At 38.4% G+C, this 16269-nt stretch overlaps 1 long non-coding RNA gene across 5 annotated transcripts in view; it reads left to right on the top strand.

Moving 5' to 3' along the window:
- LOC116642810 overlaps positions 1-16269 on the top strand; it is a 183902-nt gene that overhangs the window by 83651 nt on the left and 83982 nt on the right. The gene's annotated exons all lie outside the window — the stretch shown is intronic.

Below are 16269 nucleotides of genomic sequence, written 5' to 3'. Positions count from 1 at the left end.
AATGCATGAAAGAACTACATATTGTAAAAATATCTACCAAGGAAACAAATAGTGCTAAGAGAGCAAGTGGTGGTGGTGGGAGGTGAATGGAGAACCACCTACCACATGGAGAACAAAGTTCAGCATGGTTGATCAAGAAAGCCAAGACTCAAAGGATGAAATGGGGCTGACCAGGTTCGAAACATAGAAAAGAGAACTCAAGGGGCATCTGGGTGGCGCAGTGGGTTGAGCGGCTGACTCTTGGTTTTAGCTCAGGTTGTGATCTCAGGGTCGAGAGATCGAGCCTCATGTTGGGCTCTGTGTTCAGTGTGGAGTCTGCTGGGGATTCACTCTCTCTCTCCCTCTGCCCTCCTACTCTCTATCCCTCTAAAATAAATAAATAAATCTTTAAAGAAAAGAAGAAGAGAGAACTCAAAGTAGAGGAAAGAGCCTATGAACAAGTCCTAATTTAGAAAAACCTTGACTTGTTCAAAGAACTAAAAGGGGATCAGGATGGTTAGAGAATGGGCAAGGGGGACAGAAACAGCTTACTGAGGTAGGCAGAGCCATGGAACTGTATCAGTTAACTTTTGCAAACAAGCAATCCTAACATTTAGTGGCTTAAAACAATGATGACATTATTTCTTGTGATTCTGTGGAGTTCTGGTCTGGGCATGTTGCCAGGGCTGGAAGGTCTAGAATGGCCTCACTTGCATGTCTAGGGTCTCAGCTGGGATGGCAAGGATGGTGGTGGCTGGGCTTCCTCTCCAAGGGGTCTCTCATCTTTCTATAAGAAGTCCGGGCTTCTTCACATGGGTGGTTGTAGGATTCCTAGGAGTGAGAGAGGGCAAGCTCCATGGAGCAAGAGTTTTCCAAGCCTCTGCTTGGGTCACAGTTGCTAATGCTCCATTGGCCAAAGCAATACATACAGTCAAGTCCTGATGAAAGGCCAGAAAAATTCACCTCTAGATGGCAGGAACTGAACAAGATGGCAGTTAATCAATATAGTCTCAGGAATGAAAGTAGAAGTTTTGTTTGTTAATTGAGTACCTGGTCTGGGCTGAGCTCCATTCAATTATTCCTTCCTTCCTTCCCTCATTTAAAAAAAATTATCTGCTGGTGCCTGGGTGGCTCAGTTGGCTAAGCGACTGCCTTCAGCTCAGGTCATGATCCCGGGGTCCTGGGATCGAGTCCCACATCGGGCTCCCTGCTCAGCGGGAAGCCTTCTTCTTCCTCTCCCTCTGCCTGCCACTCCCCTGCTTGTGCTCTCTCTGTCTGTCAAACAAATAAATAAAATCCTAAAAAAATAAAAATAAAAATAAAAAAATTATCTGCTGTGTGTTAGGCACTGTCTTAGATTTGCAGCTGAGTAGACTTGGACCTTGTGGTCAGACAGTTCATGTTACAGTGGGGAGATGCCAAACAGGCCCTGGTAGTTCAGGGTGGCCCGTGCTGTAGCAGAGGTGTGCCTGGGTATAATGACGAGAGGGACAAGAGGACACTCACCCCAACTGGGTGGTGAAGAAAGGAGGGTTTCCAAGCCTGAGCTGAGTCATAAAGAGTAAGAAAGTGACGACAGGCATTCAGGGAGCAGGAGGGGAGCAAGGCAGACATCTGAGGCCAGCAATGATGAGAGGCAGAGCCTGGAAACATGGGACTAGAGCTTTGTTAATGCTTCCTGTTGCAGGCCACACCTGGTCCTGAGCACCGGGCTCAGGGCTAGGCTTGAATGCACAGTAGTGGTGGTAGGAATCAAGGGACCCTAGCACTGGGGAAGGGGAGTGGTGGGCCTGGGTCTAACAGAGACCGCAGACCGTCCTGGTGTCTGATTCTGCACTCTATGCCCAAGGCCCTCCGAAGCTTGTGCCAAGGGTCTCCCATCAGACTGCAGGCCCCTGAGTCATATAGTCAATGCTGGCAGACTGCCTTAGCAAAGCCCCAGCACCTCCTTGCTAGAAATAGTTTCCCGAAGCCCCCATACAGATTGTATCCTGAAGGGACAATAGGGTATGAGTGTATTATTCACTGCATTTTCCATGTGCAGGGGGTGAGGATGGGGAGAGAAACAGAAAGAATCTCAGGAAATGTGTATATTTATCCTGGCCTCGCCTTAAGAAAACCCAGCCACCAATCCATCAAAAATGAATTTGAGTTTGGATAACATTAGTGTTTAAGGCAATGCTCTTCTCTTGTATTGATTCTCTGTGGGTTGAAATGGAAACAATTTTAGAAATGTAGTCTTAGGTTTCCTTAATCTGCGTGGCTCAGGGAGGAAAAGGCTGTTGTCACTCGTGCTAATAACCACAAGGAACACGGTTCTAAAGCGCTTAGCTGGAAAATGAATTCCAGAAGCCAGCCCTGGCCATGCCTCCAGGGAAGTTGTTTCCTAAAAATTCAGCATCTTTCTTTCCTTTAAGGGAGTTGCCTTAGGTGCAGAACCACTTGGGAAATAAAAACTAACATGTAGAATTAAGGAGTCCCAGGAAGGGAGGAGTCAACATGGGGTGGGGTCCTCATTGTCATTGGTGGGGTAAGGGAATGGGTTCCTTGTATGGTGGACTTTGGAAGTCCAGGAGAGGTGTCTGCTTGCCACCACCCAAAATAAATATCTGTTTGGAGTTCCATTATGATACAGTTATTCTATTTTTTGTTGTATTTTATTTTATTATGATACAGTTGTTCTTTAGATTAAGGCATTGGAAGTACCTGTTCAAATGTGTGTGATGTTTTACTGCCTTAGCAGAAAGTATGTGTCACATTAACATGGAGAGCAGAGAAAGGAGAAAGGTTTATAGCATAGGGCACTGCACTGGGAAGAGAAAACATGGTGGAACCTGCAGGGGTCAGCGAGAGGTCATGGAGTATCTAGGTTTGGTGTCTAAATGCAGTGAGGATGGCTACCCCCACAAGGAAGTTCTGGTCCTTCTAAAGCAACTCATGTCTGTGGTTTGGGCTGAGCTTTCTGAAGACCCGACATTTGAAGCCTAGTGTCCCAACCCTTTGACTGTAGGAGAGAAGGTAGGGACGTCAAAATTGAAATGAGAATGGAAGTCAACAGCCCTTTTCCCTCAGAACTTGCCCTATTGTCTTGTAACTAATAGAGCCCTGGTGGGTATTTGCCCGTATAAATATGGGCTCTATTTGCATAAAGTGTTGGCACAGTTTGCAGTGTACCTCAGAGGAGCTATCAGTTCTGTGGCCTTTTCTCTGTCACCTGAATTTTGTCACTTCACACCTTTCCTCCTTCTCACCACCCACTTATCCTGACCCAGATCTGGGGGGCCAGAGCGTGGGAGGAGTTTGGAAGGTGACGGCAGATGGACCTGTCTTCCTGCTCCTTCAGAGACTGGACTTCCTTTTCCTCTTCTCAGGCGTCCAATAGCCTTCTCTGGCAGCCATGTGTCTCAGAATAACACCTTCCTTTTTGGTATAAGTAATTTGCTTCTAACAATTATAATCCCCATCTCCATCAGCAGCCTGCATTTGAGCATAGCTTGTGTACATGGCTGACTCAGCCCAATGGTGATTTTTCAAAGAGACACAGACCTGGAGACACAGACGAGGTGGCTTCCCTGAATCACTGCCAGGAGGCCAGAGCTCTGGGGAGTGAGTTCCTCCTGTCACATTGTCCAGGTTCATTAAGGTGAAAGTTCAGATGCTCAGTTCACATCAAGAATTGGGGTTTACAGCAGGTGAGCCCCATCAGGCATAGGTGGAACATTCCAGGACAGGAATGCAGGAAAACAGAGCCATGCTGAGACTGTGGTAGAGTGAGTCTTGGAGGCTTTCAGATTCTAGGCTAGTTCTAGTGCCTGGGTTATCTTGGGCACTTGGAAGCTCATGGTCTCCTGTTCCTTCCATTAATGACCAACCACCTCCCCTACGACTCTGTCTGGTTTTAGAATTTCTGTTTTTTTTGTGGCTTCTGCTCATTGGGTCAAACTGAAGACTTAAGGCTTTTGCAGACTAGTTGCTTTTGGTGTGATTTCCATGGTTGCATTATGAAATGGCTCACTTTCTCCCCATAAAAAAATTTCCAGCAGAGAAAGTATGATGTATCCAGCTGATTACCACTATGCTTATTTGGTCATAGTTTGGGTGCCCACTCCTTCCAAGGCTGCTGGCCAATATAGAGATTGGTTTTTCCTGATCCCAAATATTATCTAGCCAGCTGTGGCAGAAGATGGGTGGGGAAGGGTGTTGTCATGCAACCATAGGCACCCATGTGGGAAGATCTCTTGGAAGGGTTGGTGGGCATGGTAGGCATTCCAAAGCTTAACCTGACCTCTGTGCCTGGTTGTCTAAGATGATGGCAACTCTGATAGCAGCCAGATTCAGTAGTCATCTATGTACTTGTTATGCTGAGGAAATCTTAGATGGTTCCCTCCATCTAATACTAGTTTTCTGTTGGCTTGTTCATTTGTCCTACTGGCTGAGGGCTTCTGATGTCTAGTATAATGCCCACCACATCCTTAATACTCAGTACTGATTTGTGGAATAAATAGGTGTTTGCTGCTTAGGTTATCATGGAAATATCTCCTTTCCATACACCTAAATTATAAGCACATTTAGCATATTTAAAAAAATCTACAGTGCCTAAGGACCAGGTATACAATTGGTGATTATTAAATGCTTATAATGCTTGTTAAATAAACAGAAACATAGGAGAGATATTGTAGGGTATGGTCTACCAGCCCTTCTAATGGGTACTTTAGAGGACTTTAGGTCAGCTTGTCCTATTGTGAATAATTAGACCACTGAGTGAGGAAACTGAGCAGGTAGGATCAGGTGCTGAAGAAATAAAACAAGGTCTTATTCCAGGGGCCTCATGGGCAGAGCCCAGACTCACTTGACTATAAGGAGAAAAACGACCTTCTTAAACCTCATTAACTCAAACTCCACTAATTTAGAGTAAGCAATCACTCAGACCCATGGAGCTGAAGTTTGCTTTTGCACTTTGAAAAATTGCATCTGTAAAGTGAGCAGTGTCAGAAGGGAAATGGGAAAGTAGGGTGGATGGGGGTGAGAGGGTGGGGGAAAGATCGGGCTGAGTAATGACTGCAAAGCATAGGCCCAGTGTTAAAGCTCCGGAGGCCCTCCCGGACCTCTTGTTCTGTAGAGGCTAAGGGCCCTTCTGTGCATGCCACCTGCCATCATGGCCCTTAGCACACTGCTGGCAACAGACTGGGAACAGTCTGGGAACTCCTTGAGGACAATGCCTCCAGTCCCTTTTCTCTGTATCCTTAGCTCAGAGCCTGCCTAAATAAATGTTTCCAGTGAATAAATAAAGCAAAGCTTCCACACAACAGTCTTTACGTAAATATGAATACTGTGTTCATTCCAAACAGGTATTATTCTAGGACTAAGGTTTTATAGTTTTTAATCTTTTAGTCAAGTCCTGGACAAATTGGTCTCTCAGACCTACTATTACCACTATATAGTCCAATGTTTAAAAGGCAATTTGATGATTAAGATTAAAGCCAATAGCTTTTGAGTAATTAATCTATTGGTAATTAGGTGTTTAATGTTATGTTTCAATTTGTTACAAAGGGGCTCACCCCCTCTTCTCACTCTGGGATCCCAGGTCATGAAGAAGAAAATGTGTAAAAGTGTAAGTAAGTGAATGAATGAATGAATGAATGAGTGCTGTACAGTCTCCCTCACTGTAGTTCAGGTCCTTCACCTCATGTGGCCAGGTTGCCTGCTGGTGGGATTGAGTGCACAGAAGGAAGCTATGATGGGATTTCATGGCCAGGACAGGCCTGGCTGGCGCTAGAGTACAATTGGGTGGAAGAACAGCCCTGGATGGGCAAACCTAAGGGCAAGGGTGGGCAGAAGCCCAGTTTGCAGGAGCCTTATGGTGAAGGCTGAGGAGCATGGCAAATCCTTAGCTTTAAGGAAGTCATAGAAAGGGCATAGAGGAGTTCAGGTGTCAGCAACCAAGGACCTGGCCAGTAGGTGGCATCCCAGGAGCATTGGCAGGCCCCAGGATCCTGCCTTCTACCCATAGAGACACCATAGTTTAAGTCTAGGAAGCTGCTGAAAAGGAGAGGTGCAGCTCTAGTCCTGGAGGGGATAGAGAACAGGGTAAGTCTTCAGGTGCCAAGAAAAGGACAGAAATGAGTTTATCATAATTGAGTATCATAATTGAGGTGAGTATTACTTGGTCACAAGAATAATACAGTTGTCTTACTAGCAGTGGGACATGAAGCCAAGGCTGGACTAGCGCAGGGGTGACTTGAAACTGAGTCCTTTGGTAACAGTCTACAGGTCTTTCAATCCCCTTTGCTATTAACATGTCTTTAGAAAAGGGGTGGATGTGGGCAGAGGTCTTTCTGGAATTAGAAGGAAGTATAGCATTCCTAAGTGTCAGATATGGGGCAGTGCCAGATTGGTGGATTAGTTAATTTAGACAGACCCTTCAACTGAGGACTAGAAAAGGTGAACAACAACAACAACAACAACAACAACAACAGGAAGCAGTCTGAAGGCATTGGAATGCTAACAAAGTAGTACAGAGTTTCTCAGTAGAAGATTAAAATCCAGAGATGTAGCACTGGTAAATCACCCTCAATTTAGGTTGGACTATGAAAGACTATACCTTAGAATACAGGTGAACTAGATGTAAAAGAACCCTCTAAAGACTCCAGCCTAACTTGAATTACTAGATGGCCCAGAAATTCTTAATACCTGGAATAGAATTAAGGTAATCCAAAATTTTTATCATTCTCAAATATATGACAAAAACGGGAAAATCACCTCAGGAGAAAGATATTATTTTATGTCCCAAATTATTTTTATAAGTAATTCTTTCAATACGTTGTCTGGCATGCAATGAAAGACCTATAAGGAGGCAAAACCAACACAAATAAGAACTTGACCAAAGAAAAATTCAAAGAGTATCCACATATTGAAAATATCAGGTGTAGACTTTAAAATAATTATATTTATTATTTTTAAACAATTAAAACAAAATGGAAATTCCAGCAGAGAATAAGAAACTCTAAAATTGATATAACAGATTTAAAAATTGGTTATATAGAAACTGTAGAAGTAAAGAGCAATATTGTAAGTCATGAACTCCATGAAATGGTTTACCTGAAGATTAGATGTAACTGAAGAGAGAATTAGTTAACTGGAACATAGGTCAGAAGAAATATCTGGAATGAAGCCTAGTTATATGAAAGGTGGGAGGAAAAAAAACCCAGAAATGAGGGCAAGGGACACAAAAGAAGTGGTGATAAGTTCTACTACATGTTTAACTGAAGTCCCAGAGAAAGAATGGAGCAGAAAAAATATTTGAAGAAATAATATCTGAGAAATTTCCAACAATGTTAAAAGAGACTAAGACAAAACTTAAAAACTTTATGAACCTCAAGTAAAAAATTAAAATCTCACATAGACCATCATTTTAAAATTGCAGAAAACCAAAGACAAAAGAAAATTTTAAAAGCAGTCATAGGTGACAGATTACTTCAAAGTGCATTAATTAGACTGATGGGTAACTGCAATAGGAAAAAAAAAAAAGAAAGAAAACCAAATGACTATAGAATGATATTGTTAATGTGCTAAAAGAAAATAACGGCCAATCTAGAATTTTACCTCTGAGAAAATATCATTCAGGAATGAAGGTAAAATAAAGACCTTTTTAGATAAAAGAGAATCTGTCACCAGCAATCTTATGTTAAATGAAAAGCTAAGGGCATTCTTCAAGTGGAAGGAAAACAAGCTCAGATGGAAGAAGGACGATGCAAGAGGAAATGAAGAATAAATATACAACTAAATCTAAATGATTGTTGAGGGGCGCCTGGGTGGCTCAGTTGTTAAGTGTCTGCCTTCGGCTCAGGTCATGATCCCAGGGTCCTGGGATAGAGCCCCGCATCGGGCTCCCTGCTCAGCGGGAAGCCTGCTTCTCCCTTTCCCACTCCCCCTGCTTGTGTTCCCTCTCTCGCTGTGTCTCTCTCTGTCAAATAAATAAAATCTTAAAAATAAATAAATAAATAAATAAATAAATAAATAAATGATTGTTGATTGTATAAAACAATCATAATGCTGCCTGTGGGGCTTAAAATTAATAGAGAATTAAAATAAATGAAAAGGTGGCATATAAATTAGGAGAGGGATAAATAAAGTAAAAATACTCTGAGGTCTTTTCCCTGTCTGGGAAAGGGTAAAGGTTCCAATTAACATTAGACTTTGAGAAGTTAAAGATGCAATTCATAGTTTCTAATTTAACCACTAAGAGAAACATAAATGTCTAATTACCAAGCTAATATACAAAAAAAAAAAGAAAAGAAAAAAAAAAATCAAATCATAAGAGAGAAAGAAAGGACAAAAAAAGCAGAATAGATTAAGAGAGACAAGCATAAGCAAATAATAAAGTAATTATTTTAATTCACACATATTAATAATTACATTAAATATAAATGGGTTCCAATAAAAAAACAAAGGTTATCAGACTCAGTTCAAAAAATTTCAATTGTATATATATGGGTTTTGAGATATACAACTAAAACATGAGGATAATAAAAAATTAAAAGTAAAAGAATGGGAAAAGATATACCATACTAAGATCAGAAAAGTAGATTTAAAAGCAAAAATATTGCTAGAGATAGAGGATTTCTTTTTTTCTTTTTAAATTCAATTTAATTAACATTTAGTGTATTAGTTTCAGAGGTAGAATTTAGTGATTCATCAGTTGCATATAACACCCAGTGCTCATTCCATCTAGTGCCCTCCTTAATGTCCATCACCCAGTTGCCCCATCCCCTCACCACCTCCCCTCCAGCAACCCTCAGTTTGTTTCCTATAGTTAAGAGTCTTATGGTTTTTCTCCCTCTCTGTTTTTGTCTTATTTTTCTTTCCCTTCCCCTATGTTCATCTGTTTTGTTTCTTAAATTCCACCTTTGAGTGAAATCATATGGTATTTGACTTTTCTCTGACTGACTTATTTTGCTTAGCATAATACCCTGTAGTTCCATCCATGTCATTGCGAATGTCAAGATTTCATTCTTTTTGATGGCTGAGTAATATTCCATTTATATCACATCTTCTTTAACCATTCATCTGTTGAAGGACATTTGGGCTCTTTCCATAGTTTGGTTATTGTGGACATTGCTGCTATAAACATGTGCCCTTTCTAATCACTATGTTTGTATCCTTTGGATAAATACCTAATTGTGCAGTTGCTGGGTTGTAGGGTAGCTCTATTTTTAACTTCTGGAGGAACCTCCATACTGTCTTCCAGAGTAACTGCACCAGTTTACATTCCCACCAAAACTGTAACAGGGTTCCCATTTGAGATAGAGAGGCTTTCTTAGTGATTAAAGGTTCAAATTACTAGGAAGCAGTAATACTTCAAAATTTGAATGCACCTAAAAAATATGACCTTAAGAATATATAGAGTAAAAGTTGACAAACCTAAAAAGAAAAACAAATCTACAACTACAAAATATATTTTAGCATCCCTCTCTTACTAGCTGAAAGAACAAACAGGAAAAAAAAGACAATGGATATAAAAAAGACCATTTTAAAAAAGGATGAACAAATTTGACATATATATATATATATATATATATATATATATATATATATATATGGCTCATTGTACCTAACAAATACAGAGTATATGTTTTTCAAGCACACAGAAAAACGGATAAAATTTGGTCATGTCCTGGGCCATCAAACAAGTCTCACATTTTCAAAGAATTGAAACCATATAGAATGTTGTTCTTTGATTGCAACATAAATGAGCTAAATACAAATGATCATTAGAAAAATCTTTGGGGCGTCTGGGTGGCAGTCAGTTAAGCATCTGACTCTTGGCTTCACTCAGGTCATGATCTCAGGGTCATGAGATTGAGCCCCATATTGGGCTCCACACTCAGCTTGGAGTCTGCTTAAGACACTCTCCCTCTCCCACTCCCCACCTCAAATAAATAAATAAACCTTAAAAAAAATCCTCATTTGTTTGGACATATGACATATGGACATATGTACTTCTAAGTAACCTGTTGGTGAGAGAAGTCACAAAGTAAAATAGAAACTATTTGGATTGGACTGTAATAAACAAAATACATCAAGAGTTGTGAAGTGTGGCAAAAGAAATATTTAGAGGGAAACTTTATGCCCATAAATGTACATATTAGAAAAAAAAGCTGAAAATTAACAATATGAACATCCATTTTAAATGTTAGAGACAAAATTTCAAAATAAACACAAAAAATAATGAAATAAAACAAAATATAAAAGTGAAAGGTAGCATAGAAAATAGAGGATCAATGAAACTAAAAGTCAGTCTTTGAAAAGAATAAAATAATTGATAAATTCTGGGTGGGAATAATCATGAAAAAAGAAAAAGAGCCCAAATAATGAAAAAAGCAAATTTTATGTATTATTTTTTTAATTTAAATTCAATTAGCCAAGGTATAGTACATCATTAGTTTTTGATATAATGTTCAATGATTCATTAGTTGAATATAACACCCGGATTTTCTTTTTCTTTCTTTCTCTTTCTTTCTTTCTTTCTTTCTTTCTTTCTTTCTTTCTTTCTTTCTTTCTGAGAGAGAGAGAGAAAATGAGAGTGCAGAGGGGAGGATGAGGGACAAGCAAACTCTGCCTCAGTGCAGATCCCGACACGGGGCTCCATCCCATGACCCTGAGATCATGACCTGAGCCAAAACCAGGAGCTGGACACTCAACTGACTGAGCCACCCAGGTGGCTCAAAAGAGAATATTTTCTAACTTGTTTATGAGGTCAGCACAAACTTATTACTAAAACTTGTGAAAAAAGAAAGGAAAATTACGCATCAATGTTTTCCTGAACACTTAGACAAGAATCCTAAACAAGATATCAGCAAACCCAATCTAGTAATATATGGGAAAACTAATTTGTAACTTTTCAGTTGAGTTTATTTTGTGATTACAGATTTGGTTTAAGATAAAAGTAAAACTTTAGCAAACTAGGGATAGAAATAAACTTCCTTGTAACAAAGGATAATCTCTCTGATAAAGGATATCTATAAAAACTCTACCTCATATAATACCTTATTACACTTAGTGTCATGTCTTCCAGGTACATCCATGTCTTTGCAAATGTTGGGATTAAAAGCCATCCTAACAGGTGTGAGGTGATATCTCATGTGATTCTGATTTGCATTTCTCTGATAATTAATGAGGATTAATGGGGTATCTTTTCATACACCTATTAGCTATTTGTATGTCTTGCTTGGGAGAAATGTCTATTTCCTTTCCCCATTTTTCAATTAAGTTGAAATAAACTAAATACAGAAGACAAATACTACATGATACCACTTATATGAGAAATCTAAAATAGTCAAACTCATGGAAGCAGAGAGCAGAGTGGTGGTTGCCAGGGGCAGGAGGAAGGGGAAAATGGGAAAGAAAGTATCAGTTATGTGTCCTGGAAACCTGTACAGCATTGTTAATAATACTGTATTGTATACTTACAGATTTACTGAAAGGGTAGATCTTATGTTAAACATTCATTACTAATACTAATAGTACTATTACTACTAATAAATTAAGAAGGCAGGAGGAAACTTTTGGAGGTGACAGATATGTTTATGGATTGTGGTGATAGCTTCAAGGTATATACTTATCTCTAAACTCATCCAGTTGTATACATTAAATATGAAGAGCTTTTCGTATGTCAGTCATACCTCAATAAAGTGTAGTTTTTTAAAAATAATAACCATTATTGGGATGCATGGGTGGCTCAGTTAGTTAAGCTTTTGGTTTCGACTCAGGTCACGATCTCCCAGTTGTGTGATTGAGCCTCACATCAGGCTCTGTGCTCAGTGTGGAGTCTGCTTCAGATTCTCTCTCCCTCTCCCTCTCATCCACTTTCTTTCTCTCTCTCTCTCTCTCAAATAAATAAATAAATATTTAAAAAATAAACAATTATTAATTATATACACAAAAGACAAAAAAATAATACTTTATATATATATATATTGACAGATTTTCTTTTGAGATAATGGCCAAGAACAAGGTGCCCACTATCATTATTTCTATTCAACATTATATTGGGTACCCTAGCCAATACAGCAAGAAAAATTGAAAAATAAATATTATTTGATTTGGAAAGCAAGAAATAAAATAGTATTTATTCATAGATTATATTATTGTATATGTAAAAGATCTAAACAAATCTACTGATAAATTATTAGAATTTACAAGTGAGTTTACCAAAGTTTTTGTAAGCAAGTCACCATTCACAAACTAATTGATTTTGAAATACTAGCTAAATAATGAGAAAATTACAATTTAAAATATAAATATGCTATTTATAGTAGGATCAGAAATATAAAATGAAATCCTAAGAATAAATCTAAAAAAGATGTGCAAGATGTAAGTTAGCTAAGAATAGCCAAGAGACTCTTGAAGAAGAATGAGCGAGAAGATTTATTCTATTGCATATTAAGATTTCCTTTAAAGCTACGATAATTAAGACAGTGCATTTTTGTTGCAAAAATAGGCTAATAGACCAATGAGACAGAACAAATTTCCTAGAAACAGACCCATGTACATATGGGCACTTGATTTATGACAAATATTATGCTATATCACAGTGGGCAAAGAATAGTCTTTTCAATAAATGTTTGTAGAGAAAATAGATCTCCATATGGTTAAAAAAAAGAAAAAGATTCTGACCCTTACCTAACACCATTAAAAAAATCTGTTACAGATGAATTGTGTATATAAATGTTAAAAGCAAAATAATAAATCTTGTGGAAGACAAGATAGAGATATCTTCATAATCTCAGAAAAGGGAAAGATTTTTAAATAGGAAAAAATACTTATATAGAAAAGACTGATAATTTTATTCAAATTTAGAACTTTTGTCCATTAGGAGAAACCATCAAGAGAATGAAAATGTAACCCCAGGAATGAGAAAAGATATTTTCAACACATAAAACCAACAAAGGCTAGTTTCCAGAATAAATAAAGAACCCCTAAAGACTAATTAAAAAAAAAAAGACAGCCTAATAGGAAAATGGGCAAGAAACTTGAACAAGGATTCCACAAAAAGATAAAATATTCACGTGACAATGTGTCATAATAATAGGGAAAATGTAAATTAAAACCCTGATAATGCTACATAAGTACAGAATGGGGTTAGCACAAGTTTTTGTAAGAATGTGGAACAACCAGACCTCTTATACACTGCTGGTGAGTGTGTAAATTGATACAACCATGCTGGAAAATGGTTTGGCTGTGCTTCCCAAAGCTGAAGATATCTACATCCTGTGACCTAACAATTTCATTCTTAAGTATACAGTCACCAGAAATTCATGCACACATATGTAAAAAATAGGTCACAATAGCCCAATGCTGGAAACAACCCAAATGCCCATCACCAGTAGAATGGATAAATAAAATTTAGTATATTCATATAGTAGCATACTATTCAGCAAATTAAAGTGAGCAACTACTGCTACATGCAAAACATGGTTGAGTTTCACAAGCCTAATGCTAAATAAATCTAAAGACAAAAGAATACATGTGTGATTCTTTTTATATAAGGTTTTTAACAGCCAAACTTAAACTATAGTGTTTAGGAATGCAAATTAGGTTATAAGATTTATAAAGAAAACAAGTGATTACCATAAAGATCATGATTGTAGTTACCTTTGGCTGGTGGGGGAGAGAGAGGCAGTTGGAGGGCTTCTGGGATGCTGGAAATGTTTTTATCTTGACCTGGGTCATGGTTATACAAGTGCTCATTTTGTAATTATTTAATAAGGTGCATGTTTATATTTTAGGTACTTTTCCATATGTGTGGTATAATTTTGCTAGACAAAAGAGACGGGGCAGAGTTAACAGAGCCGATAACTTGCCTTCTATGTCCTTCTCTTCCTCCTTCTCCCTTTCTTCTTCCTTCTTTTTCTGAGCATCACCCAGGTCTGTGAGTCCTAGAACTATTTTATGTAAAAACAAAATAAATATCTTTTCCTAAAGATTTTTTTTTCTTTTTAAAATTCTATTCTCCAAAGAATAGTATTCAGGAAGACAAGTGTTATGATAAAGGAACTGACTGGAATCATTAGTCACCTCAGGGCTTGTCTGTTGTACTTTCCACATTCCATTAGTGTTTGCAATTGTGGGGGCGGGAGGAGTCCTACGTTTGGGGCTTGGAGCTCTGAAAGCAGTGAGTAAACTCTGGCTGAGATTTTAAAACACTCCTTGTTCATGGTGATATTGATGCTCTGAATTCTTCTTGGATTAAGAAATATTACCTGCCCACCTGTAGATGTAGGCAAATCTGGTCAATGTTGAGAATGCCTAGAAGGTGTTTCTGACCCCTGGAAATGAATGAAGCAAACTCTTCACCCCTCTCAAAGTACCTGAAATCTCTACCCATGCCCACATCGTTAGGGAGTTAGTACTTTGTCTTACAGTTTTTCTCTCCAGACTCTCCTATAGGCAGTTGTCCCTGGGAGGGAGATACTGGGGACATATTCAGTGTCTGGCACCTCTGTGAGAATGAGTTCCTTGATATTATCTTCCCTTCCTGATCTCTGAGCCCAGGGACGTGAAGTAGGGGAATGTCTCTGTGGCAGAAAAAAGGGAGGGGAACCAGGGAAGGTTAAGAATAGTCACTTGTCCTTTTGCTATTGAGTTGGAAGAGTTACCTATATATTTTGGATATTAACCCCTTATTAGATAGTTGGTTAGCAAATATTTTCTCTCATTATGTGGGTTGCCTTTTTACTCTGATTATTTTGTTGTTGTTGTGCAGAGCCTTTTTGATTTGATGCAGTCCCACTTGCCTATTTTTGCTTTTGTTGTCTGTGCTTCTGATGTCATATCTAAGAAATCATTGCCAAGACCAATGTCATAAAACTTGCTCCCTATGTTTTTTTCTAGGAGTTTTATTTTTCTAGGAGTTTTATTTTTATTTATTTATTTATTTACTTACTTACTTACTTACTTACTTACTTTTAAGTAGCTGGGTGTGGAGACTAACTCGGGGCTTGAACTCACAAACTTGAAATCAAGACCTGAGCTGAGATCAGGAGTCAGACGCTTAACCGACTGAGCCACCCAGGCACCCTTTCCTAGGAGTTTTATAGTTTCAGGTTTTATGGTTAAGTGTTTAATCCATATTGAGTTGATTTCTGTGTTTTTTTGTAAAATAAGTGTCCTGTTTCATTCTTTTGCACTTGGATATTCAGTTTTCCCAACACCATTTGTTGAAGAAACTGTCCTTTCCCTATTGTGTATCCTTGGCACTCTTGTTGAAGATCAGTTGACAGCATAGGCAAAGGACTTGAATAGGTTTCTCCCCAAAAGACAAATGACCTACAGGTACATGAAAAGATCCTCAACATCACTTATCATGAGTAAAATGCAAATGACACCACAATGAGATATCACCTCACACCTATTAGGATGGCATTTATAAATACAACAATAATAACAAAACAAAAAATAATAAATGTTGGTGAGAATGCAGAGAAATTGAAACGCTTCTGTGCTGTTGGTGGGAATGTAAAGCTGTGAAGACATTATGGAAAACAGCATGGAAGTTCCTCAAAAAATTAAAAATAGAACTACCCTATGATCCATCAATCCTACTTCTGGGTATTTATCCAAAGGAATTAAAATCAGGATCTCAAAGAGATTTTTGCAATCTCATGTTCATTGCAGCAACATTTATAATAGCCAAGATGTAGAAGCAACCCAAATGCCCACTGATGAATGCATAAAGAAAATGTGGTATATCATACAATGGAATCTAATTCAGCCTTAAAAAAAGGAGATCCTATCATATGAGACACAGGAATAAACCTTGAGGACATTATGTGAATTTAAATAAGCCAATCACAGAAGGACAAATAGTGCATGATTCCACTTGCTGAAGGTATCTAAAATAGTAAACTCATAGAAGCAGATGGTAGAAAGGTGACGGGGCCTGGGAAAGGGGGTATGGGGAGTTGGTATTTAACGGGTATAAAGTTTCAGTTATGCAAGCTGAAAAGTTTCTAGAGGTCTTCTATATAACATTGTGTTTATAGTTAACAATTCTCTACTGTACACTTAAGAATTTGTTAAGAAGGTGAATCTCATGTTATGTATTCTTACCACACACACATAAAATAATCCCACCACCATCCAAGCCTGATTTTGAAGGAGATAGGGAGAAGATTGGGTAAAGTGTTCTAGATTAGTTTAAGGAAGGTTCTACAAAGCTGCAGGGAGCCCTAGAGCCAAAGTTGATGGATTTAAAAATCTTAGGAGTTAGAGCCTTTAGTCATTTATGCT

Source organism: Phoca vitulina, unplaced genomic scaffold, assembly GCF_004348235.1.
Source record: "Phoca vitulina isolate PV1807 unplaced genomic scaffold, GSC_HSeal_1.0 scaffold24, whole genome shotgun sequence".
Lineage (NCBI taxonomy): Eukaryota > Metazoa > Chordata > Mammalia > Carnivora > Phocidae > Phoca > Phoca vitulina.
This window is presented reverse-complemented; position numbering and strand designations above follow the sequence as displayed.